This window comes from Stenella coeruleoalba (assembly GCF_951394435.1).
Source record: "Stenella coeruleoalba genome assembly, chromosome: 3".
Classification (NCBI taxonomy): Eukaryota; Metazoa; Chordata; class Mammalia; order Artiodactyla; family Delphinidae; genus Stenella; species Stenella coeruleoalba.
Genome location: NC_137148.1, coordinates 72,875,401 through 72,902,289, shown reverse-complemented (window position 1 = coordinate 72,902,289; position 26,889 = coordinate 72,875,401). Strand labels below are relative to the sequence as shown.

The window sequence follows — 26,889 nt, the reverse complement described above, 5'->3', positions numbered from 1 at the left end:
GAGCCAAAAAGCAATAGTTTATAGCATTTATATGTTAAAAGTGTATAGTCTAGGGACTTCCCTGGTGGTCCAGTGGGTAAGACTGCGCTCCCAATGCCGGGGGCTGGTGTTCAATCCCTGGTCGGGAAACTAGATCCCACATGCATGCCACAGCTAAGAGTCCACATGCCGCAACTAAGAAATCCGCATGCCGCAACTAAGAAGTTCACATACCACAACAAAGATACTGCGTGCCACCACTAACACCCGACACAGCCTAAATAAATATTAATAGGGCTTCCCTGGTGGCGCAGTGGTTGGGAGTCCGCCTGCCGATGCAGGGGACGCGGGTTCATGCCCCGGTCCGGGAGGATCCCGCATGCTGCGGAGCGGCTGGGCCCGTGAGCCATGGCCGCTGAGCCTGCGCGTCCGGAGCCTGTGCTCCACAGCGGGAGAGGCCACAGCAGTGAGAGGCCCGCGTACCGCAAGGAAAATAAATAAATATTTATAAATAAATAAAAATAAATATATTTTTTAAAATTAGTTTTTAAATAAATAAATTTATAAAAAAAAAAAAAGAGGGACTTCCCTGGTGGCGCAGTGGTTAAGAATCCGCCTGCCAATGCAGGGCACACAGGTTCAATCCCTGGTCCGGGAAGATCCCACATGCCACAAAGCAGCTAAGCCCGCGCGCCACAGCTACTGAGCCTGCACTCTAGAGCCCATGAGCCACAACTACTGAAGCCTGCGTGCTCTAGGGCCTGTGCTCCAGAGCCCGTGCTCCACAGCAAGAGAAGCCACCACAATGGGAAGCCCGCACACCATAACGAAGAGTAGCCCGTCTCGCCACAACTAGACAAAGCCTGCGCGCAGCAACGAAGACCCAATGCAGCCAAAAATAAATAAAATAAATAAATAAATTTATAAAAAATTAGTTTTAAAAAATCATCCCTTTAAAAAAAAGTGTATAGTCTAATGTGATTCAAGAAAACAAATATGTATGACACCTATATTAAGAACTTCTGATACATCATAGCTAATTCTAACTGGAAATGGATTTTTGCTAGTTCTAAATTCAAGACTTACATATGCTTTCAACATTAATTTCCAATCTAAACAAAATAATTATTACCTCTGGCACTAGTAAGTCTCTGGGAACACTAATAAAGTTAAAATAATGAGTTAGAACATCACTTTGTATAATTTAGAGGTCTGTTTACCAGTTACACAGAACAGTCTTAACAGTGAACAGAAGGTTGCGAAAAATTAAAATATACTGCCCTAATTTTTAACCTTATAAGATGATGTTACTTTTGCCTTGTAGGCAACTTGTAGGTCTAACAGTGATGATACAACTAGTGAAAATCAAAGTATTACACTGTTATTACTTTAGGTGATAAGAATTTTTGTCTAAAGCAAAAGCTATCTGATTCTTACTGAGTATAGGAATTTGGATTTATTAGGTCAATTTTGTCACATGAATTAGTAGCTTAAACAATGATAGAAATGCAAAAAAATGTTAGAATAAGCAGTCAGTTTCTGCCTTTTTAAAAAAAAAAAAAAATCAATATTTCCATCTTCTAGTACAAGGCCCACTTTGATAATCTAGACATCTTGACAGGTCTGAAACCCAAAAAGTAGTACTCAAGATGTTTAGAATATTAGGAAAATAATAGGAAAATTACAAAAGCAGAGGAGAAAATGTTCCTTCCCCTTCACTATTCCTCCTCCCATTTGGAAAGCCAATTCTACAAAACCCTTGCGAAGAAACAGCCATAGGAGTACATGCTGTATAGGGAAGCAGTAGACAAATGCCTCAGGCTGGTGAGTTTTTTTGAGTGCCTTGAGCAGACTGATCTGAAAAAGCCAAATAAATTGCCTCGTTACATTGCCGTGTGTATTCGTTTCCTGCAGCTGCTTTAACAAAGTACCACAAACCAGGAGACTTAACCGAAATTTATTTGCTCACAGTTCTGGAGGCTAGAAGTACAAAATCACAGCAGGGCCAAGTTCCATCTGAAGCCTGGAGAGGAAAATCTTTCCTTGCCTGGTAGCGGGTGTCAGTCTTTGGCCTCCCTTGGCTTGTAGGTGCATCACTGGAATCTCTGCCACTGTAATCTAATGACCATCTTCTCTCTGTGTATCTCCGTCTCTTCATGTAGCATTCTCTCTGACTCTCTCTTCTCATTAGGACACAGTCATATTGGATTAAGGACCCACCCTGCTCCAGTATGACCTTATTATACTAACTATTACATCTACAAGAACGGTTTTCCAAATAAGATCACATTCTGAGATGTTGGGGATCAGAGCTTCAACATATCTTTTTGGGAGATGCAATTCAACTCATACCATCTTCCTTCCATTCAAAAATGAAACCATAATAACAATGCAGTATTTATAAGGAAAAGCTACCACTTTTTTTTTTTTTTTTCCTGATTAGATACTGTGGTAGGCAACCACTCATCTGGGAGATAAGAAACCTAAGTTCTGGTCCAGAGACACAAAGTAGCTGAATGAACTTGAACAAGTCATTTGAATTTTCTGGGGCCCCCATTTCCTGTTTCCTCATTTAAGAAACAAAAGTCTTTTGGGGCCCTTCCAACAATACCTTTCTACTTGGGTTACCTGATATAATGGAGTGAAAATACCTAGCCTTGCGTTCAGGCTCTGGTGTTCAAGATTTTATAATTATTACAAAATTTATAATTTCCATATACTTAAACCAATACTGTAGCTTAAAACTTATACAATTGAATTTCACTCTCAAAAATAATTTGTAGTAGTATGTAGGCCAATACTTTACTTCAAAACAGTAAAACTCACCATTTTCGTTTAAAGCTAGCCCAGGATATCATCGAATAGCCACTGTGTTTTAGAAAGCAGACTGCGTCAGGAATTGAGAATCCTAGATCCTAGTCCTCTAACTAGCTAGCTGATCATAGTACACACATCAGTAAACTCTCATGACCTCAGTTTCTTCATTCTCCAACAGTAAAAGTGAAACTTTTCCATGACTTCTGCAATTTCTTCTAGACATACCTCTTTCTTATTCAGTGGGTATGAAACGCAGGTGAGACCCTGCTTTCAGAGTACCACATAATCAAACTGTGTGATTTGGGATGGGTTCGATTATTAAGGCAAAAGTCTCTTTCTTACTAGTTACCTAGATTCTAGGTAACTAGAATCTTCCCAATTCCAGCACAACGATGTGTGTTTTTACCTAGCATTGAGCAATTTTTTTTTTTGCATTGAGCAATTTTAATACGTATTCCTAATGCTAAGATAGGGATATCATTCTTTAAATTTTAGGATATGACTATTAAATAAGAAATATATTTGGTTTTATAAGATTTATGACAGCAAACATTAATTCATAGAAAGAGCCATTGAGTCTTCGTTGGTATAAGAGTCAGAAGAGAGTAAAACTCCCCGAGAAGATTTGGCTAGTACTCAGGAGAAGCTTCAAGGCCACCTGCCTGCTTATTTACGGTGAAGACACTGGTGACCCTGGCTTCCCTAAAAGGAGGGAGGAAGATGATAAGTCGAAACATTCCTTCTAAGGGAAACTGAATATTTCTCTGTTCACCTTAATGTAGATTACTTCAAAGATAATCTCCAATTTAGTGTTAACAGGAGATTCTTTCAAGAGGAAAAATTAACCTGGGACATTTCCATTTGGGACAATGTTACTATGGTACAAAGTAGAAAAACCTGGAAAAATGCAGTATAAAATTTGAGCTACAACGCCCCCTTATTACACAGCGAAATTTCCTTCCAAAATACCCTTGGCTCGGTGCTAATGGAATACAGCATAATAGAGTTTTGTTACCTTAGAGCATTATCTACACCGTTCTATGTCTCTTTGACAGTTAGCTTTCTTGATTCAATAAAGGAGAAGAAAATTGCTCCAATTCAAGGAAAATCTATTAACTCCTTTCATTCTCTAAGGTACTATTCTTCTGTATGCCGAAGCACTAGCTTACAAAAGAACATCATAGAAATCAAAAATCTCTGACCAGGTAGAGCCTGGAGTACATATTCCTAAATTAGGGGAAAGATTGTATGTCTGTCTGCCTTAATCTTCTTTTTCCTAAGCCTGTGTAGAATGATTTGTGAAGTGTAGAAACGGCACATGTGTGTTTTTCTTTGGCCTGTCTTGTAAATACCATCCTACGAAGCTCCTACAATGTGTCAGGTACTGTTCAAGGTCTCTTTATGTATATTTTCTTAATCATCCTTCCAGCCACTTTCAAAGATAATTATTACATGTAGTATTTTTTAGTTGGGGAAACCATTTTAAAGAAAGTTTGAGCAACTGTCTCAATCCACACACCTGTCACGTTAAAGACCAGTGATTCACATCCAGGATTGTCTGGATTTAAAGCCCTGGCATTTTGCTATAACACTACGTATATAATTAATTAACCCCTTATCTGAACCAAGCCTTTGTCTTCAGAAAGCTCCCAGTTAGAATTTATCCTCACCAGGAGCCCTGAAGAACTAGACACTAGAAGGGTGAATGTTGCATGTAGGAAGGCAGAAGTGGTTGGAGGATCTAAATGCTGGGTGCAGGTGTAGGCAGTCCTGAGCTCCTAGGGGAGGAATAGGAAGTTTAAGGGCAGACTACTACACACTGTCTTCACGGAGGGAACCAGAGCCTGACTGTCGGCAGCAGCTACTAGTACAGGAGAAAAGTCAGTGAGAGCGGAACTGCCAGGGGGAGAGACCACAGTAGGCCCAGGAGACAGGACCTGATTCCAAGGGGAAAACTACGTCACAGTGCAGTGCCGCACTGTCCCAGGCTCCCTGCCCGCTGGGAGTGCCTCAGTGAATGTACCTGGACTAGTCTGACAGTCAGATGACTCCTTTGAAAACTGAGCTAATTAATCCCTTCATGTGATGGCAGAACTCATCATTTCTTCAGCTAATTTCGAAAATGAATTTCATTTCATTCAGCTAATCATTTCTTCAGTGCAGGAGTAATAAATAATAAATAGTGCTCAGAACACTCAGTTCAATGGAGGTGGGAAAGCTGCTTGACTTCGAAACATCCCTGATGCCCACTAGGCATTTTGGATTTTAAACTTCTAACATTCACTCATTCAATCATCAAGCCAACCAACAAATATTCATTTTGTGTAGCACTAAGTGCTGTGTAGGTCCTGAGAAAAATCAGAACTAAGTCCATTGAATTTTCTATAGTTTTACACCACTACGTCATTTGCTATTGCTAGATTTTTCAGGGTAATGATGATGGCTAATAGCTCTTTGCTTTCCATACATCTCTCTACATATTTTCTCAAAGAAACCTTTCATTTCCCTAGCTTCAATTATCAACTCTATGATAATGATTCAAATAACCATTATCTGTGGTCTCCATTATCTACTTTTTCTTATCTCTTTGCTCTTAATCTCAAAGACATTAAAGATATTTTACTTAGTAAATTCTTCAGTTCCTAAAAACTGATATTTCTCACTGATGTGTATAAAATTGATGACTAATAAGAACCTGCTGTATAAAAAAATAAATAAAATGAAAAAAATTAAAAGAAAACAAACCAAAAAACCCTGATATTTCTAAAATGAAGTCATCTTTCCCCAGGTAGCTAACCACCACCACTCCCCTACCCTCCCTTTTTCTGGAATTTCTGATCTCTCTTAAAAGAACTACTCTCCTCACTCATTTACTCCATGCTTCAATTACTGAGGTTTTCTGCAGGCCAGTCAGTTATGAAGTTTTCTCGGTCTTCTCGGTAAGACCAAGAAGGTCTTCATGGTGAGACGTCGGTAAGGTCCCTGTCCCTGTCCCTCCACTCACATTGCTACCCTCCTGGTCTAGGTTTTCATCGTGTCACACACTTCTTTCTTCCTTCTACCCGTTTTAAAATCCCAGCTTATGCTTCAACTCCTTCATAAAGTTTTCTGGACTGTTCCAAACACTCATTGATCTCTGCTCCTCTGGAGTTCCCTCAGCATTTATTCTAGTTTGTGATTTACTGCTCTTACCTCCCCAATGAGTATATCACCCCACCCCATTACCAGCTTTCTCAATGCCTATTCCAGCCTGGTCCAGGACAGATGCTCAAAAAATACAAGGCAATGGTTAATGTCTGGGCACTGCTATGGACTGAATGTGCCCCGCCCTCTCCAATTCATATGTTGAAGCTCTAACACCCAATGTCATTATCTGAAGATACGGTCTTCAGAACTCTGTTCTGATGGGTCTCTGGTCTTTTAAAGATGAGAGATCTCTCCCTGTGTCTCTCCCTTTCTCTCTCTCCTTCTCTCTCTCTCTCTCTCTTTCCCTCCTGCCCCCTTTCTCTCTCTCTCTGTACCATGTGAGGACACAGCAAAAAGGCAGTCTTCTGCAAACCCGGAAGAAAGCTCTCACCAAAACCCAGCCATGCTGGCACCCTGATCTTAGACTTCCCAACATCCAGAACTGTGAGAAAAAAATTTCTGTTGTTTAAGTCACCCAGGCTATCTTATTTTGCTACCCAACACCTTTTAGCCACACGGTATGAATAAACTAATAAAAAGTAAGCCTTGGTCAGCTTAGTCTTGTTACATTGACCACAGTGAATCCTTCAAGGATAAGTAAATGATCCAATACCAACTAGAGGTATATAACAAGAATTTTGTGAGAATTTTTGGGAAAATTCCTTGCTCTCAACAAAGAATTGTCAGAACAGCTATTCTTTCTTCACATTAAGTTGTTGTGTGTGGAATTACTTTGACTGTTTATTTACTGTGTGGGAAGGTAGGCTAAAAATGAAGCAGACCCAGAGAGAGGGGCAGAGCTGAGAGAGAGAAGAGAAGTAGAGCTGGAGCCTTGATCAGATGACACCTGAATCTTGACCTCCCCCTGTACTTTTTAGTTCTGTGAGCTAATAAATTTCCTTCATTGTCAGTGTGAGCTTGGCCTTCAAATACTTGCAACCAGAAATATCTTTCTTATAGAAAGGAGAGCTAAACCCATTACAATTGGGAAATTATTATTCACAGGAGAAAATTCAGACCTCACTTTGTATCTCAATCTGACCCAATTCATCCCCCAAATGCTTTGTAAGGACATTTGTCCTAACCCTCCAATACTGTATCTCTGTGAGTGCTGGCCCATCCCAGAGCCTGAGGCACTTTACTGAGTACACTAGATAGAAATTACATAAATTTGTCCTCTCAGAACAAACTAAAGTCTCTGATAAAATAAACAGAACAACGGAATGAACAATTGAAGAAGCAAAGCAGGGGCATATATTAGAAGAACCGAAACTCCATGAAGAAGAATTGAGAAATAATTGTAAAACCACTGAGAAAAGTCTGGGTCCCGCTTTCTTAGCAGAAGAATGGGAGTCAGCAGTGTAAAAACTGTGGAAGCCAATTGCAAACACAAGAGGTCCAGAGCCATATATTTTTGTCATGGTTGCAATAATACACTCTAACTAAACTCTGTTGCTGATTCATGGGTCAGACGCCTAATTTTTAAAAAAATAATAATAATTTAAAAAAATAAAGTCCAAAGAGGACCTAACAACTGCAGATTAAGATCTACGAAGGAAAGTTTAAAACTGGAATAATGTAGCTCAGAGATCACAAAAATCAAATGCCACCAGTGACCAGGCAGGTATTGCACATGAGTGAACTGTGAGCAGCGGGGAGTGCAGAGGGCTGAGGATTAGTGCTCTGTTCAAAGTGCACAGGGGCTACTTAGCTCTAGAACTTTGTTGCCCTATAGAAATGTTACCCTTGTGTTGTCAGATTTTCCATTTTTTTCAAGAGAAGCTGAAAATGTGTGTATATGGAGTGTGTGCGTGTGTGTCTGTAAAAGTAACTAATCAGAAAAAGAAAATCAGTGTTCATTCCAAAGAAAGGAAAGGGGGGGGGGGGAAAGAAAGAGGGGAAAAAAGAAAGTCAGTGAGCCATTTCTCTAAGTTATCCTTTAGAGAGGTCATCTTCAAGGAGCCTGAGGGGCAGATCATCTGAGCATGATTTTCAAACTATTCTCACATCTCCTCTCCCCCACACCTGAGAGTAGCCCTCCAGGTATCATTAGGCAGAAAATGGCCAGCCCCAGAACAAGGCCTCTTGACCTCCAAAGTGCAAATGAGAGTCACCTGGGGATCCTGTTAAAATGTAGATTCTGACTTGAGCCTGGTCTAGGGCGGAGACTGAGAGTCGCATTTCTAAGGAGTTCCCAGATGTTGCAAAACTGCTGGTTCACACTTTAGAGTAGGTTTTTCCAACTTTTTTGACCACAGTCTAAAATAAGAAATAAATTTTACTTGGCAACCTAGAACATATACAAAACAGACATATAATTGAAACAGAGACAAAAGTTATTTTATGGAGTGTACCTTTATATTTTTATCCAGTTCCACTATTTTATTTAGCCTATTGTATTTTTTTAATTTTGATCATTACTCATTAAAGAGTTTTTTTGACCCACTAATAAGTGATGATACAAAGCTTGAAAAATACTTCCACTAAATTTGTATTCAAACCCCTTATATTACACTTTTTCAAATGTATCTTTCCATCTCTTCAAAGAACAAAACAAGAAGACCAAAAAAACCCGTAAATGTTGCTGGAGGAATGTAGATCAGCAGAGATGATAGTAATAGCTAACAGGGGTTGAGCATTTCTATTTTTTAGGAGTATGGTCAAGCACATGTGCTGTCGGACAAGACTGCAGGATTCTAATCCCAGCAAAGCCACTTAAAAGCTGTGAAACTTGGGCAAGTTACTTAACTTCTCTGTTTCCACATCTGTAAAACAGATATAACAGTAATGCAAATGCCTCATGGGGCTCTTGTGAGGATTGCTGTATATATAAATCTGAATATGTGTAGGACAACGTATTGCACACAACACGTGTCATAGAAGTGTTTGTCATTGTCATTATTATTACTAAGTACTTCGTAGGAGTCGTATCACTTAGCTTTCTAATAATCCCATGGGATAGTATAGCAGAACTGTCAGGTGGTCCAGTTTACACCTGTTCCCACCTACTTCTTTGTTGACAGAATTCCAATCTACTCGGGGCATCCATTCCTTACAAGTGATTCAGGAGTGAATTCTAGTTGGTAAGGTGATCACAATAAACCCTCCTCCCTTGCCAGTGATGGGTTAAAGAAGAGCATGTGATTCATCTCTGACCAGTGAACCAAGAGGCATCTGGGAAATGTTTCCTCTCCCTTAAAGTAAAACAGAAGAAAGAAACATCCTATCTTCTTGCACTGTGTGGTTGTTATGTCTAGATGTGATGCCAGAAACTGCAGCATTCATTTGGCAACCATGAGGGAAGCCAAAGAGAACAAAGTGAAAGGCATGCACGTGGACGCAGGTAGGTACGGTTACCCTCTCCACTGTGAAAGGGGAAGGTGTGGGATCAAGCAAGTATAGGAAATTTCCAAAAGTCACACTAAGGAAGCCACCTATTCTTTATTCACTATGCTACCATAGCCTCATCTTTAAAAAATACATAATAATTTTCTTTAAACACCCTGAAGTTATGAACTGATACATTTGGAAAACATTTCCAGAATCAGTTGTCCATCTCAAGACCATTAAGGTGGGTTAAGATGATCATTTGTTGGGAGTAGGTAGGTTGTGATCTTGTTAATACGCACAGCATGTACATATTTACTTTGTGCCACACTCTGCCACTTGGTACATGTTTATTACTTTGCAATTATTCTCTTCTTATTACACGTCTATGGATTAGTTTTTCTCTAACTGGGCTGTCGATTTCATAATTATTCTGATAAACAATCTTAATCCAAGGTGTTATTGACTAATAATAGATTAACATATCCCTATTTTCAGACTGTTTATGTTCTTAACATGCATCTTCCCTAAAAGAATTTAAATACTCTGCAATTTCAGAGACTCTATCAGGGATATAAGAGATACTTAGCAGGCAAGGTGACCACTTTGATCCCTAAAATTAGCACCCCTCAAGGAGCTGCCTTGGACTCTGAGTCCTACATTTCTCTTCCAAAACCTAGCAGGCATAATATTCTTCATGGCAAACTCTCTTATTACTTCAGTGAACACAGGCATACCTAAATAAAAAAGCATTACAGAGACAGGATGTTTAACATTTACTAAGTCATTTTACAGACTCACAACAACTTCATTTAGGTTTTTAAATCAATATTTTGATTTTAAGAAACACACTGTTGGGCTTCCCTGGTGGCGCAGTGGTTGAGAATCTGCCTGCAAATGCAGGGGACATGGGTTTGAGCCCTGGTCCTGGAAGATCCCACATGCCACGGAGCAACTAAGCCCGTGCGCCACAACTACTGAGCCTGTACTCTAGAGCCCGCGAGCCACAACTACTGAGCCCGTGTGCCACAACTACTGAAGCCCGCGAGCTCTAGGGCCTGTGCTCCACAACAAGAGAAGCCACTGCAATGAGAAGCCCACGCACCGCAATGAAGAGTAGCCCCCGTTCGCCGCAACTAAAGAAAGCCCGTGCAGCAACAAAGACTCAACGCAGCCAGAAACAATAAATAAATAAAATAATAAAATAAATAAATTTATTTTTAAAACATTAGGGGCTTCCCTGGTGGCGCAGTGGTTGAGAGTCCGCCTGCTGATGCAGGGGACACGGGTTCGTGCCCCGGTCCGGGAAGATCCCATATGCCACGGAGTGGCTGGGCCCGTGAGCCATGGCCGCTGAGTCTGCGCGTCCGAAGCCTGTGCTCCGCAACGGGAGAGGCCACAACAGTGAGAGGCCCGCGTACCTCAAAAAAAAATTAAAAAATAAAAAAAAATAAAGAAAAAAAGAAACACACTTTTATTTCACATTTTAGAGTCTTTGAAATTGGATAGTATCTTGCAATTTTTGTTGGCCAAGCAGGAACTGTGATGCAGTTGCCATTGACTGTGCACAGACTTTTAGTTATTTCTGATGGCAAGACTGGAAAAGTTCTAAACTCATGTCATTTTAGGCCCACTTGAGTTGTGCTTATTGTCTAAAAACTTTCTGTTGATATCTTTTGGTAAGATGAAAAAAGCTACAGCATAAAAACTTGTAAACAGGTGTCAGAAGCTTGGGGGGAAGATGTATAATGACAACAGTAAAGCAGTCTTTTTGAAAATGCTGCATCAACGTCCACAGGCATTGATAAATCTGATTCAAAAGTGAATCTGAAGGGACTTCCCTGGTGGCGCAGTGGCTAAGAATCTGCCTGCCAATGCTGGGGACAAAGGTTTGAGCCCTGGTCTGGGAAGATCCCACGTGCTGTGGAGCAACTAAGCCCATGCACTACAACTTCTGAGACTGCTCTCTAGAGCCCATAAGCCACAAATACTGAGCCCACGTGCCACAACTACTGAAGCCTGCGTGTCTAGAGCCCATGATCCGCAACAAGAGAAGCCACCGCAATGAGAAGCCCACGCACCGCACCAGAGAGTAGTCCCCGCTCGCCATAACTAGAGAAAGCCCATGCACAGCAACGAAGACCCAATGCAGCCAAAAATAAATTTTTTTAAAAAAATGAATCTGAAAGGCTGACTCCAAAAAACTTTAGGAATACCTTAACTAATTATCTGGCTTCTATTTTCCTTTTTCTGTTTACAAGAGTAAAATATGACAAAAATCTATATCTAAGTCTAAAAGAACTCTTTAAACTACAAAAATAATAATTCTAAGTGATAAAAAGATTTCAGTTTAATTGGCATCATTTTTTTCCTTTCTTAATGAAACCTAAAATTATGATGCATCTTCACATCAATGACATCTTGAAGTCTTTGAATATGATATTATTCATAGAAGAACAAACAGAATCAGAAAAGCTAAATGATTTACACACACATACATACATGCACACACATGCACACAGTTTCCGCAGGACTAGAAGACGGGTCTTTCCTCTACACTGCAATATTTTGCCTCTCCTTTGGTGAGACGCTGAGCATGAAGCAGATTCCTTAAGGTTTCCTCTAATCCAAGGATTCAGTTTGGAGACAGTACTTGCCACGTGTGGAATGTTATGTGTATTTTTTGTCTAAGACCCAGTGCCGGTGAAATGTAAAATGACATAGCAAGGATGATGCTTTCTTTTAATGTACATCACTGTGAAGGAAGAACTTGATTGTCCAGATTGTAGGCAGGGACTGCAGTCATGTGAGACATAGACTGTATATGTTAAGGGGAAAGCCACATTGTACACACATGCTCTGCTGCTATCACATGTATGTTACCCCAGCAAGAGCATGTCAGCCCCTGGAGAAAATGACAAGCTTTTGCTAGGCTGACGTGCAAAACACATAGTGCAAAATGTTCTGAGGATCTCTAGATTATGTTTCAGAGTTTAGCTTCAGGGATCAAGGATGTGAAGGAGTGATCAAAATCTTCCCAAATTTAAAATCTGAAAGTGCCTAAAGGGAATTCTAGTTTGATCCCACAGTGTTTGTAAGCTCAGATTCTTATAAGCTCCTGCTGGACCACAAGTAAACATTTTCTTTGAAAGAAAAATACATCCTGGGAGAGAAGCTGGAAACCATAAAGGAGCTCCTGGACCGCGTGATGGTGCCGAAGTGCTCGGGGTTTAAGAAAGAGGTCTATCAAGGATTATACTTTGTAATCTACGTTCAGAATGCAGTGCTTTAAATTGAAAACAATAAATCTTTCTAAACTTCAGTTATCCGCCAGTAATGATTTGGAAACTGAAGCACAGATCATTCCGTTGAGCAGATCTGTGGAAGGGAAAGGACAAAATCCAAGAGAATTTTTCCTGCCGTGAGGCCTGTGAGAGCCGTCTGCCAAGTGGACAGTTTTTTGGCTGTGCTACTTCGGGAGAGGGCGAGGTAGGAGGCAGGGAGAAAGGAAAACCTTATGCACCATAAAAATCCTAACAGGTCCACTCTGAGTCAGACCAAAGATATTAAAATCCTTACACTGATCGAATGTTACTATTGTTAAAGCAAATTATGAACTATTTAAAAAACTATTTTGGGGCTAGATGTTTTCTCTCAATGCAATCTCAACAGCTAGTCAAATGTAGAGATTTTCAGATAGTAAGTAATGTATTCAACACAATTTTTTGCCAGTCCTCAATTAGAAAGTGTTAGGTGTAATCTCCAATGCCCTTCAGCCTGAACTATTTTTAGTGTGAATCTAAAACATCCAGGCCCTATGTTCAAGAAGGGGAAATAATCAGCAGCAGCAAAAATTCTTCTAAGTTACTGTCTGTATCTGTGTTTACAAAGTACCCACTTCCTCTTAAGGAAGTGTTACGTAAATAATCAGGAGCACATCTCAGTCATTCTTGGACATTATGTCGGAGGTGAAAGAAGAAAACCTTGAGCACTAAATTCTTATAAAAGTTAGGCAAAACAAGTTTTTTGGTAATTTTTCTCCTACAGTAATAGAAGGCATATAGAAAATTTAGTTTGAAAAACCAAACATAAAATATGATAATAGACAAAACCCCTTTTCCAAATCACTTTCCTTTTTTCCTTATTATTTGCGCAAACTGAAATGTTATTGTAGAATACTTCCAAACACATTCAGGTCTGCTGTGACTTTCATCTCAATTATTTTCAGAGAAGCCAGTTTGAAAATTCGTAACATTTCTGAGATAATTCCAAATAAAAAAATAGTTACGTTCATATAGACCAGCGGTTTGCAACAGGGACAATTGTGCCTCCTCCCACCCCAACCCTTACCATACCCTAGGGGAAATTTGGCAAAGTCTAGATTCATTTTTGGCTGTCAAAACTGGGGGAGAGGGGCTTCCCTGGTGGTGCAGTGGTTGACAGTCCGCCTGTTGATGCAGGGGACACGGGTTCATGCCCCGGTCCAGGAGGATCCCACATGCCGCGGAGCGGCTAGGCCTGTGAGCCATGGCCGCTGAGCCTGTGCGTCCGGAGCATGTGCTCCGCAACGGGAGAGGCCACAACAGTGAGAGGCCCGCGTACCGCAAAAAAAAAAAAAAACTGGGGGAGAGGAGGAGGTGCTACTGGCATCTAGTAGGCAGAGGTCAGGGAAGCTGCTAAACATCCTACAATGCACAGCACAGCCCCTTAACAGAATTGGCCCACCCCAAATGTAGAGAGTACTGAGGTTGACTAACCTTGACATGACACATCTTTGTTTCTCTTTATTTGAACTTTGTGATGTGCCACAGGGCCCATGGGACAGAATTTAGCGCACAAGGAGCGAAAACAATTTAACACACACCCTTTCCGCCATGTGCACTGCCTGTACCTTAGACCATTCCACCATACGTTCTTGCACGGACTACTCCCGTAGCCTTCCCACTGGCCTCCCTGTTTCTACTTCTGCTCCCCCCTATTCCAGTCTTCCCCAGAGCAGCCAGAATGGCTTAAATGATGGGGGGTTCCCTTGCTGTAGACCCTACTGAGGTCAATGTCCTATGAGACCCTGCAGGAGCTCCCTCCTGCCCCCTCTCTCCTCAACACACACGGGCCTGCTAGTTGCTCCCATCACCTTGATCCCTTGCACCTCAGAGCCTTCCAGTTTTGCACACACCCCTCTTAATTCCTTCTTACCTTTCAGATCTAATCTCAATTCGAGGAAGCCTTCCTTAATCCATCTTCACTAGATAAAGTCAATCTGCTATAAACTCTCATAGCCCCCTGTACTTTTTCCTTAATACTCTACCTAACTGCATTATACACTCGTGTAAACCAGCTCTGCTAGTTGACCGTAAGTCTGTGACTGCAGAGTCACTTTGCCCATGGTTTCCTCTCCAAGGTCCAGCATGGTACCTGATATAGTAGCTCAGTTATACAACTGAATGAACGAATCCCAGGTTTTGCCTTCTAAGAGTTAATGTAACTGATGGTGATTGGAATAAATGTCTTTATCAGCATACTACTATGTATTGGCTTGCAGTGATAGTTTAGATGGGAAGAAAGTATTAAACTGCTTTGTGTGATGAAATAAGAATTAGAAGATTTGGAGGTGGGGGAGGTGACTTGAGAGAGGAGAGACCTGGGGGCACAAAAGTATGTTCAGGAGACACTGAAATTCTCTGTGACAGGGACTAACTGCCAGACTTTTGGAGAGTTCTGGTAATGATTTTGAAGTTGTTTCCTATACCGTACAGCTCTGTAATATTTAATTATTAACATGAATTCCAGTAAACACTTTGCACTCTCAACCTCGTATTAGTGGTGCGCTGTGAAATGGGAGTATAATCCAGGCTGTGTCCAATGTTGGGAACAGGATGTAAAAAAGACATCAGAGAGGGGAGTAGCCTGAGATCTCAGCAGATAACAGAAAATTGGAGTAGACTGATGAGAAAGGTACGCCCCTCGAGGGCTACTGAAGATATTGAGATAGATGCTGGGTTTTCCCCATATTTATATAAAGGGCTTGAGTCAATCTTACTTTAATATTAGAGGTCTAGTTGCTCCCAAGCAGGTGACACCTGGGCACTGGCATCTGTGCTACATAACAATGTGGAATGAATAAAGGAAGGGTGAAGCTAGATGATATCTAAGGTCTCTTTTTCAAACATTTCCCCTCTTTATTCTTTCTAACATTAAAGGCTGAAGCATGAATCTGAGAATAATTGCTTTTGGTTTTAACATTTGAATGTGTATACATTTTCTCTGGCATGTCCAAGTATTATTTCTTTTGTTCCTTGAATTCTCATCTCACAAATTGGCAAATGGAAATCATACTTACCCTTTATTCTGAAGTTCCCAGAAAGGTTTACAACTTCCTAACTAAAAGTCACCAATGACTCATTATGGAAAGAAATGGGAAAAACCAACTCCAATGAAGTGTGGGAATAAGAGATGCAACTTCTTCACAGCTAGTATTTAAATTGTTCTGTTTTTAAGTGCTTTCATATATCAATTCATTGAATTGCATCAACTCTGTGAGGTAGGTACTGTCATTATCCCCATTTCACAGAAAAAATATTTGAGGCACAGAAATGTTAAGTAACTTGCTCCAGGTTACATAGCTAGTAAGTGGTGAGCCAAGATTAGAACCTAGGCAGTCAGCCTCCAGAGGTTACACATTTAACCAATGTAGGCTTTTGAATACGGTACATTGCTAGGCAAAACACAGGATGACATCTCAGTTAATGCCACCTCTGTCCTTCTTTTGCTTAATCCAGAGAAACATCCTTGAATTCTGTCTTTCTCTTACATCCCACTTCAATTTGTCAGAAAACTTCAAAATATACCCAGATTCCAACTGCTTCTCACCATCTTCACTACCACCATCCTGGTCTAAATCACTGCCTTCTCCCCACTGGATTACTGCTCTAACCTCCCAAATATTTTCTAGGCTTGCCCTCTAACAGGCTGCTTTCAACACGGTAGTCAAGAGTGATCCTTTAAAACCAAAAGTCAGATCAAGTCACTTCTCGGCTCATAACCATTCGGTGGCTTCCTAATCCATTCAGAGTGAAAGCCAAGCTTGTTACAATGGCCTACAAGGCCACATACGCTCTGCTCTGCTCTTCCTCCCTCTTTGGAGGGACCTCGTCCCCTCCCACGTACACAGCCACCCTGCCACACCGGACTACTTGTTCCTCCTGTCCTCGAATATCCCACACAGGCTCTCTGTCTTAGGGCTTTAGCACTGGCCAGTCCCTCTACCCAAAATTCTGCATGGTCATTTTTCTCACTTCCTACAAGTCTTTTTTTTTTTTTTTTTGCGGTACGTGGGCCTCTCACTGTTGTGGCCTCTCCCGTTGCGGAGCACAGGCTCCGGACACGCAGGATCAGCGGCTCCACGGTATGTGGGATCCTCCCGGACCGGGGCACGAACCCGTGTCTCCTGCATCGGCAGGCGGACTCTCAACCACTGCGCCACCAGGGAAGCCCCCTACAAGTCTTTATTCAAATGATAAGCCTACACTGAAAACCCTAATTAAAATTATAAACTACTACTCTCCCTGGACCTGCTGAACCCCAACTCTCTCTTTCACTCTCTGTTTTCCCATGGCTCTTACCACTTTCTAATATAATATCTAATTTACTACTTACTTATTGTTTGTCTTCGCTACCAGAATTTAAGCTTGTCAACATTAATGTATCTTAAATGTCATACAGATTTGTTGAATGAATGAAGGAAAGAGTAAGTGGTCATAGTTAGTGGCCCTAAAGAATGAGTACAGCTGGTTTTTAAAGTCAATAATTTGTCTATGGAAGTATGTGAAATATATTACTATTGAGTGCATCCGTTTTTGGCATGCAGACATAAGTGTTTGGAATTTTAGGACTTAAATTTTTTCCCCATGAATCAGCAACATTAAAATATAAATTTAGAAGCAATGAATGTTACAGCTTTAATCATGAAATTCCACGTTCCAGCAAAAAATCCAAATACCCTCTTCCTATTCACCTTATAGGCCCCCAAAAGGAATGGGAACAGTTATAAAAAAAAAAATTATACATGAGCACTGTTTTTCAGAACCCTTCATCCTCTCAGTCTGTTCAGCATATCCTTGTAAGTTTTCCTCTCCCAGAGAATCACTCCATTTGTGCGTTATATCCTCGAGATAATGCATAGGAACATATTCAGGTGAGTGGTGAGGGCTCTATCAGCAGGCGTCACAGCTCCTCCAAGCTGGATGCCCATCCCATCAGCACCCAGTGTGGTCCAGGACAATCTCATCTGGGTTCCCGGTGCTCCAACTACTCCTACTAATTTAGAATCCAAGAGGTGGGGCTGGGCATTTGTGTTTTAGTTTGGTCTAGTGTGATACTTAAATCCCACTGATGTTTAAGAACCACCATCTTGGCCTAGACTTTTCCTGACCTTTCTCCCAGGTACAAATTTGCCCTTCCCTCTTCTCACTTCCTTGTGCCCAATTCTCTGTCAAAACTAATCTTCTGAGAGATGTTGAGGCAATAATTATGGATAATGTTTTAGTGTGCTAGTTCCCAAGATTTCCTTTCCATAATTGCATTCAATACTTTGATGCAAACTAGTAACCAATGCCACGACTGTGTAAACTCGCAGGCTCAGAAGGGGAGAGAATTTATGACAACAGCTCTCTTATTCAAGGCATTTCTTTCTCTCTAATGTTCTGCCCTGGTGCAGGTTTGACTGAGGGGAAGGATGCTTCTCTCTGTAAGAAATAATCTTTCTTCTTTCCAAAATGTCTTTTCATTTAAGTCATATATTTGGAAATAAAAACTATTTTCTTGTACACTATGTTTATGCTTTATTTTTCCAGCTACCAGGTTGACAAGACAAAACCAGGGAAACCCTAGTTAGAGTGACATAAATTAAATTTGGCCTTGATCCTTAATATTTGCTGGGTTATATCAAATATTGATATAGGTAGGTACTTCTGGTATTTATAAGAATAAAGTTATTCTGAGAATTCCAGTACTCTTGTTTGTGTAGAAGTCCACTAAATAGCAGGTGCTTTTTAAAGCCAGACTCGAATAGAGATATAGTTGATTCTCATTATTCTTGGTAGTTACGTTCTATAAAGTCACCACAAACACTGAATTAGTGAACATTGAAACATTGCTCTTAGGGGAGACACAGGGTTAGGTTCTACAAGACTTTGGTCACAATATTTTTATCAATTGATCAATATATAACTATGTTTACATGTTTTTCTGCTTAAATACAACTTAATAATAATGTCATGGTCATCAGCACTATAATTCATGCCTGATTGAAGCTTATCTAACACATGTATTTTGTCTGTAAGATACATCACAGCCTTCTTGCTCTTAGGAATAGCACTACTGCACAATGCTTGGTGGCCAGCATAAACACTGATATCGTCAACAAAAAGCACAAAAATGGGAAAACATGGCTAAACAGATCACATAAAGGACATTTGTTTACACTGTGAGAGCTGAAACAAGAAGACATAAGGGGGGCTTCCCTGGTGGCGCAGTGGTTGAGAATCTGCCTGCTAATGCAGAGGACACGGGTTCGAGCCCTGGTCTGAGAGGATCCCACATGCCGCGGAGCAACTAGGCCTGTGAGCCACAACTACTGAGCCTGCGCGTCTGGAGCCTGTGCTCCGCACCAAGAGAGGCCGCGATAGTGAGAGGCCCGGGCACCGCGATGAAGAGTGGCCCCCGCTTGCCACAGCTAGAGAAAGCCCTCGCATAGAAACAAAGACCCAACACAACAAAAATAAATAAATAAATAAATAGACAAATAAATAAATAAATAAATAAGAAGACATAAGGTCACCTTGTTTGACTTCAGCTGGGAACATGCATTTCAGGTAACAATTTGTTCACTGCTCTCTCCATGCACATATCTGCAAACAACTGTAGATACCACAAGTATTGATTTTAGGGTTACAAATAAATTGTAGCAAGTAGACAAATTCGTAAATATAGACTCCAAGAATAATAAGGATTGAGCATATTTTCAAAATAAAACACTAATAATGATAATATAGTTACCACTTATTGAGGGCTTGCATTTTACCAAGCACAGTCATTAAATCACTTAATTCTTAACCCAAGTATATACCTGAAGAATTTGGGCTTTAGAAAGATTATTAATTTTCTCAAGATCATAGCACTCTAAATATCAAAGTGAGATTCAAGAATTCAAAATTTATTTCAGACAACTTAAATATTCTTTCAAAACATACAAGGGGTTTATTTGATTTCTTTTTTTTTTTTACATTTAAAACCTTAATTCAAACATCATTAGTTTGAAGTTAATAGACTTTAATAGACATTACTTTATATCAATGGGAAAACCAAAGCACAAAGACATTAAGTTACTAACCAGTCTCACAAATTCAATTTTTAAGAACAGCAGTTTCAACATCCAATGGCACAGCCCAGTCATAATGACAATCATACTCTGTGGATACAAACAGGATAGCAGTTCTACTAAAATAAGTGGCATGCCATTTAAATGTGCATTTGCCAAACTATTCCTATTCCTAACATCTTATTAAATGAGACTGGGTAATGCTTTTCCTTCAGAGGATATCTGAAGGATCATTGTAATCACAGCAGAACATAAGCTTCACAAGGTAGCACTTTTACTATATAAAACTACTGGATAAGCGAGTATTGGTTTTTGTTTGTTTGTTTTATACAGCAGGTTTTTATTAGTCATCAATTTTATACATATCAGTGTATATATGTCAATCCCAATCGCCCAATTCATCACACCACCCCCCTGGACAGCTTTCCCCCCTTGGTGTCCATACATTTGTTCTCTACATCTGTGCCTCAATTTCTGTCCTGCAACACGGTTCATCTCTACCATTTTTCTAGATTCCACATATATGCATTAATATACGATACTTGTTTTTCTCTTTCTGACTTACTTCACTCTGTATGACAGTCTCTAGATCCATCCACGTCTCAACAAATAACCCAATTTCGTTCCTTTTTATGGCTGAGTAATATTCCATTGTATATATGTACCACTTCTTTATCCATTCATCTGTTGATGGGCATTTAGGTTGCTCCCATGACCTGGATATTGTAAATAGTGCCTCAGTGATCATTGGGGTGCATGTATCCTTTTGCATTATGGTTTTCTCTGGGTATATGCCCAGTAGTCGGATTGCTGGATCATAAGGTAATTCTATATTTAGTTTTTTAAGGAACCTCCATACTGTTCTCCATAGTGGCTGTATCAATTTACATTCCCACCAACAGTGCAAGAGGGTTCCCTTTTCTCCACACCCTCTCCAGCATTTGTTGTTTGTAGATTTTCTGATGATGCCCATTCTAACTTGTGTGAGGTGATACCTCATTGAAGTTTTGATTTGCATTTCTCTAATAATTAGTGATGTTGGGCAGCTTCTCATGTGCTTTTTGGCCATGTGTATGTCTTCTTTGGAGAAATGTCTGTTTAGGTCTTCTGCCCATTTTTGGATTGGGTTGTTTGTGTTTTTAATATTGAGCTGCATGAGCTGTTTATATATTTTGGAGATTAATCTTTTGTCCATTGATTCGTTCACAAATATTTTCTCCCATTCTGAGGGTTGTCCTTTCGTCTTGTTTATGGTTTCCTTTGCTGGGCAAAAGCTTTCAAGTTTCTTTAGTACCATTTGTTTGTTTTTATTATTATTTCCCTTACTCTAGGAGGTGGATCAAAAAAGATCTTGCTGTGATTTATGTCAAAGAGTGTTCTTCCTATGTTTTCCTCTGAGAGTTTTATAGTGTCCAGTCTTACATTTAGGTCTCTAATCCATTTTGAGTTTTTTTTTTTTTTTTTTTTGCGGTACGCGGGCCTCTCACTGTTGTGGCCTTTCCCATTGTCGAGCACAGGCTCTGGACGCGCAGGCTCAGCAGCCATGGGTCACGGGCCTAGACGCTCCGCGGCATGTGGGATCTTCCCGGACCTGTGTCCCCTGCATGGGCACGTGGACTTTCAAACACTGTGCCACCAGGGAAGCCCTTGAGTTTATTTTTGTGTATGCTGTTAGGGAGCGTTCTAATGTCATTCTTTTACATGAACTGTCCAGTTTTCACAGCACCACTTATTGAAGAGACTGTCTTTTCTCCATTGTGTATCCTTGCCTCCTTTGTCATAGATGAGTTGACCATAGGTGTGTGGGTTTATCTCTGGGCTTTCTATCTTGTTCCATTGATCTATGTTTCTGTTTTTGTGCCAGTACCATATTGTCTTGATTACTGTAGCTTTGTAGTGTAGCCTGAAGTCAGGGAGTCAGATTCCTCCAGCTCCGTTTTTTTCCCTCAAAACTGCTTTGGCTATTTGGGGTCTTTTGTGTCTCCATACAAATTTTAAGATTTTTTGTTCTAGTTCCATAAAAAATGCCATTGGTAATTTGATAGGGATTGCATTGAATCTGTAGATTGCTTTGGGTAGTATAGTCATTTTCACAATATTGAGTCTTCCAATCCAAGAACATGGTATATCTCTCGATCTGTTTGTATCATCTTTAATTTCTTTCATCAATGTCATATAGTTTTCTGCACACAGGTCTTTTGTCTCCCTAGGTAGGTTTATTCCTAGGTATATTATTCTTTTTGTTGTAATGGTAAATGGGAGTGTTTCCTTAATTTCTCTTTCAGATTCTTCATCATTAGTGTATAGGAATGCAAGAAATTTCTGTGCATTAATTTTGTATCCTGCAACTTTACCAAATTCATTGATTAGCTCTAGTAGTTTTCTGGTGGCATCTTTAGGATTTTTTATGTATAGTATCATGCCATCTGCAAACAGTGACAGTTTTACTTCTTCTTTCCCAATTTGTATTCCTTTTATTTCTTTTTCTTCTCTGATTGCCATGGCTAGGACTTCCAAAACTATGTTGAATAATAGTGGTGAGAGTGGACATTCTTGTCTTTTTCCTGATCTTAGAGGAAATGCTTTCAGTTTTTCATCACTGAGAATGATGTTTGCTGTGGGTTTGTCATATATGGCCTTTATTATGTTGAGGTAGGTTCTCCCTATGCCCACCTTCTGGAGAGTTTTTATCATAAATGGGTGTTGAATTTTGTCAAAAGCTTTTTCGGCATCTATTGAGATGATCATATGGTTTTCTTCTTCAATTTGTTAATATGGTGTATCACATTGATTGATTTGCATATAGTGAAGAATCCTTGCATCCCTGGGATAAATCCCACTTGATCATGGTGTATGATCCTTTTAATGTGTTGTTGGATTCTGCTTGTTAGTATTTTGTTGAGGATTTTTGCATCCAAATTCATCAGTGATATTGGTCTGTAATTTTCTTTTTTTGTAGTACCTTTGTCTGGTTTTGGTATCAGGGTGATGGTGGCCTCATAGAATGAGTTTGGGAGTGTTCCTTCCTCTGCAATTTTTTGGAAGAGTTTGAGAAGGATGGGTGACAGATGTTCTCTAAATGTTTGACACAATTCACCTGTGAAGCCATCTGGTCCTGGATTTTTGTTTGTTGGAAGAGTTTTAATCACAGTTTCAATTTCATTACTTGTGATTGGTCTGTTCATATTTTCTGTTCCTTCCTGGTTCAGTCTTGGAAGGTTATACCTTTCTAAGAATTTGTCCATTTCTTCCAGATTGTCCATTTTATTGGCATAGAGTTGCTTGTAGTAGTCTCTTAGGATGCTTTGTATTTCTGTGGTGTCTGTTGTAACTTCTCCTTTTTCATTTCTAATTTTTTTGATTTGAGTCCTCTCCCTCTTTTTCTTGATGAGTCTGGCTAATGGTTTATCAATTTTGTTTATCTTCTCAAAGAACCATCTTTTAGTTTTATTGATCTTTGCTATTGTTTCCTTTGTTTCTATTTCATTTATTTCTGCACTGATCTTTATGATTTCTTTCCTTCTGCTAACTTTGGATTTTGTTTGTTCTTCTTTCTCTAATTCCTTTAGGTGTAAGGTTAGATTGTTTATTGGAGATTTTTCTTGCTGCTTGAGGTAGACTTGTATAGCTATAGACTTCAGTCTTAGAACTGCTTTAGCTGCATCCCATAGGTTTTGGATCGTTGTGTTTTCATTGTCATATGTCTCTAGGTATTTTTTGTTTCCTCTTTGATTTCTTCAGTGATCTGTTGGTTATCTAGTAACGTATTGTTTAGCCTACATGTGTTTGTGTTATGTTTTTTTTCCCTGTAATTCATTTCTAATCTCATAGCGTTGTGGTCAGAAAAGATGCTTGATATGATTTCAATTTTCTTAAATTTACAGAGGCTTGATTTGTGACCCAAAATGTGATCTATCCTGAAGAATGTTCCGTGTGCATTTGAGAAGAAAGTGTAATCTTCTGTTTTTGGATGAAATGTCCTATAAATATCAATTAAATCTATCTGGTCTATTGTGTCATTTAAAGCTTCTGTTTCCTTATTAATTTTCTGTTTGGATGATCTGTCCATTGGTGTAAGTGAGGTGTTAAAGTCCCCCACTATTATTGTGTTACTGTCAATTTCCTCTTTTAGAGCTGTTAGCAGTTGCCTTATGTATTGACGTGCTCCTATGTTGGGCGCATATATATTTATAATTGTTATATCTTCTTCTTGGATTGATCCCTTGATCACTATGTAGTGTCCTTCCTTGTCTCTTGCAACATTCTTTATTTTAAAGTCTATTTTATCTGATATGAGTATTGCTACTCCAGCTTTCTTTTGATTCCATTTGCATGGAATAGCTTTTTCCATCCCCTCACCTTCAGTCTGTATGTGTCCCTAGGTCTGAAATAGGTCTCTTGTAGACAGCATTTATATGGGTCTTGTTTTTGTACCCATTCAGCGAGCCTGTGTCTTTTGGTTGGAGCATTTAATCCATTCACATTTAAGGTAATTATCGATATGTATGTTCCTATTACCATTTTCTGAATTTTGGGGGGTTTGTTTTTGTAGGTCCTTTTCTTCTCTTGTGTTTCCCACTTAGAGAAGTTCCTTTAGCATTTGTCGTATAGCTGGTTTGGTGGTGCTGAATTCTCTTAGCTTTTGCTTGTCTGTAAAGCTTTTGATTTGTCCATCGAATCTGAATGAGATCCTTGCAGGGTCGAGTAATCTTGGTTGTAGGTTCTTCACTTTCATCACTTTAAGTATATCATGCCACTCCCTTCTGGCTTGTAGCGTTTCTGTTGAGAAATCAGCTGTTAACCTTATGGGAGTTCCCTTGTATATTATTTGTTGTTTTTCCCTTGCTGCTTTCAATAATTTTTCTTTGTCTTTAATTTTTGCCAATTTGATTACTATGTGTCTCAGTGTGTTTCTCCTTGGTTTTATGCTGTATGGGACTCTCTGTGTTTACTGGACTTGGGTGGCTATATTCTTTCCCCTGTTAGGGAAGTTTTCGACTATAATCTCTTCAAATATTTTCTCGGGTCCTTTCTCTCTCTCTTCTCCTTCTGGGACCCCTATAATGCGAATGTTGTTGCGTTTAATGTTGTCCCAGAGGTCTCTTAGGCTGTCTTCATTTCTTTTCATTCTTTTTTCTTTATTCTTTTCCACAGCAGTGAATTCCACCATTCTGTCTTCCAGGTCACCTATCCGTACTTCTGCCTCAGTTATTCTGCGATTCATTCCTTCTAGTGTAGTTTTCATTTCAGTTATTGTATTGTTCTTCTCTGTTTGTTTTTTCTTTAATTCTTCTAGGTCTTTGTTAAACATTTCTTGCATCCTTTCGATCTTTGCCTCCATTCTTTTTCCGAGGTCCTGGATCATCTTCACTATCATTATTCTGAATTCTTTTTCTGGAATGTTGTCTATCTCCACTTCATTTATTTGTTTTTTGGGGGTTTTATCTTGGTCCTTCATCTGGTACATAGCCCTGTGTCTTTTCATCTTGTCTATCTTTCTGTGAATGTGGTTTTTGTTCCACAGGCAGGATTGTAGTTCTTCCTGCTTCTGCTGTCTGCCCTCTGGTGGATTAGGCTATCTAAGAGGCTTGTGCAAGTTTCCTGATGGGAAGGACTGGTGGTGGGTAGAGCTGGCTGTTGCTCTGGTGGGCAGAGCTCAGTAAAACTTTAATCCACTTGACTCCAGAGTATTGTTAATGAAATCTTTCATTAATTGTTTCAGATCTAATAGACATGAGGAATCTCCATGTCACTCCCACAGCACTTTGCACTGATCTTAATTTTACCACATATTACATGGAATCATAATTATATGCTCACATATCTGACTGTCTTATTACAATATGAAATCCTCAATGGCTAGGACCCAATTTTCCTCACTTTTGCATTTTCTAGAACAGTGCTTAACTCATAGTACTGCTCAGTGAAAGTTATTGAGTGAGTTTCAGAATGGAAGGATGGATGAATGGATGAATGACTGACCGTGAGGTTTGCATATTACCATATTTGAGGTCTTGAAGAGTGAGACTGGGTCGAATGTTTTTTGTTTTCATTTTGTTCACACATTTAACACATTTCTTGAGCACTGCTATGTGCTGGCCACTGTACTAGGCATAGGTGTAACTCAGTACAAAAGATTTAAAAGGTCCCTGTCTTAATAAAACTTAATATTTTAGTATTTTTAGTGGACAGGAGGACACTAAATGACTTCATTTACATAAACATGCAAATTACTTCAAATAGCAAATAATGTAATAGAGACAGAAAAATTAAAAAAAAAAAAATGGGATCTTGTGGGTGGAGTGACTGCACTAGACGTGAGGAGACTCCCTGAGTGGGTGACATTTGAATCAAGACCAGAATGATAATGGAGAATTGTACAAACTCAGCCCAGAAGAAACACATCTTCCTTCTGCTCATATTTCACTGGGCTAGCACTGGTCACATGGCCTCAACTGACTACAAGTGAGCTGGGAAGTAGAGTCTCCTATGAGCCCAAGAAGGAGGGGAAGAGGATCATGGTGAACCCGTAGTATCTACCCAGTGGCTCAAAGAAAAGGGAATGGCTAAATGATAACTTACCTGTTTGCAAATGTAATCAGTGTTTAGTACTTAGTGTGGCTTAAAAAAACCAGAAGAACAATTGTTCCAGGCAAAGGGAGCAGCAAGTGGTTGGCATAGTAAAGGAACAGGGAAGAGCCCAGGGCATGGCTGGGACACGGTGAATGAGAAGCAACATGATAGGACATGAGGAGTTAGAGGATGTAGCACAGGAAGGCCAAGCAAGGGGTATGGATTTTTACTTTAAATGCAATGGGATGCCTTTGGTTTTAAGAAGAGTCAGGTAATCTGACTTAAATTTGTAAAATATCTCTTTGGCTATTGGGTGCTGAATAGATTTAGGTGGGGGTTGGGGGAGAGTATAAAGGTGGGAAGACAGTCAGGAGGCTCTGCACTAGTGACAGAGGATGGTAACTAGGCCTGTGGGAAAGGAACAAAGGAGATGAAAGGTAGATCTTTATTTAGAATAGAAAGGACTTTGTGGTAGATTGGATGTGAGGAAGTGGAAAATAGAGAAATCCTTCCCCGGTAAATAGTGCTGGATACTCGTTTTTCTTCCCATCCTTATTTCCATCTATAAACGTGAAGATGCCAGGATATATGCTGTACTATGTTCTTCACTGCAAAATTTTATGAACTGT

At 39.8% G+C, this 26,889-nt stretch overlaps 1 long non-coding RNA gene across 1 annotated transcript in view; it reads right to left on the bottom strand.

Annotated features, from left to right (window-relative positions):
* Positions 1–831: 831 nt before the first annotated feature.
* LOC307184013 overlaps positions 832–26,889 on the bottom strand; it is a 138,588-nt gene continuing 112,530 nt past the window's right edge. The window contains exons 4-6 of the long non-coding RNA XR_013827649.1: positions 19,148–19,227; positions 8,097–8,241; positions 832–1,836 (exon numbers count right to left, since the gene is read on the bottom strand). This is a non-coding gene — a long non-coding RNA (uncharacterized lncRNA). The remainder of the gene's footprint in view (positions 1,837–8,096; positions 8,242–19,147; positions 19,228–26,889) is intronic.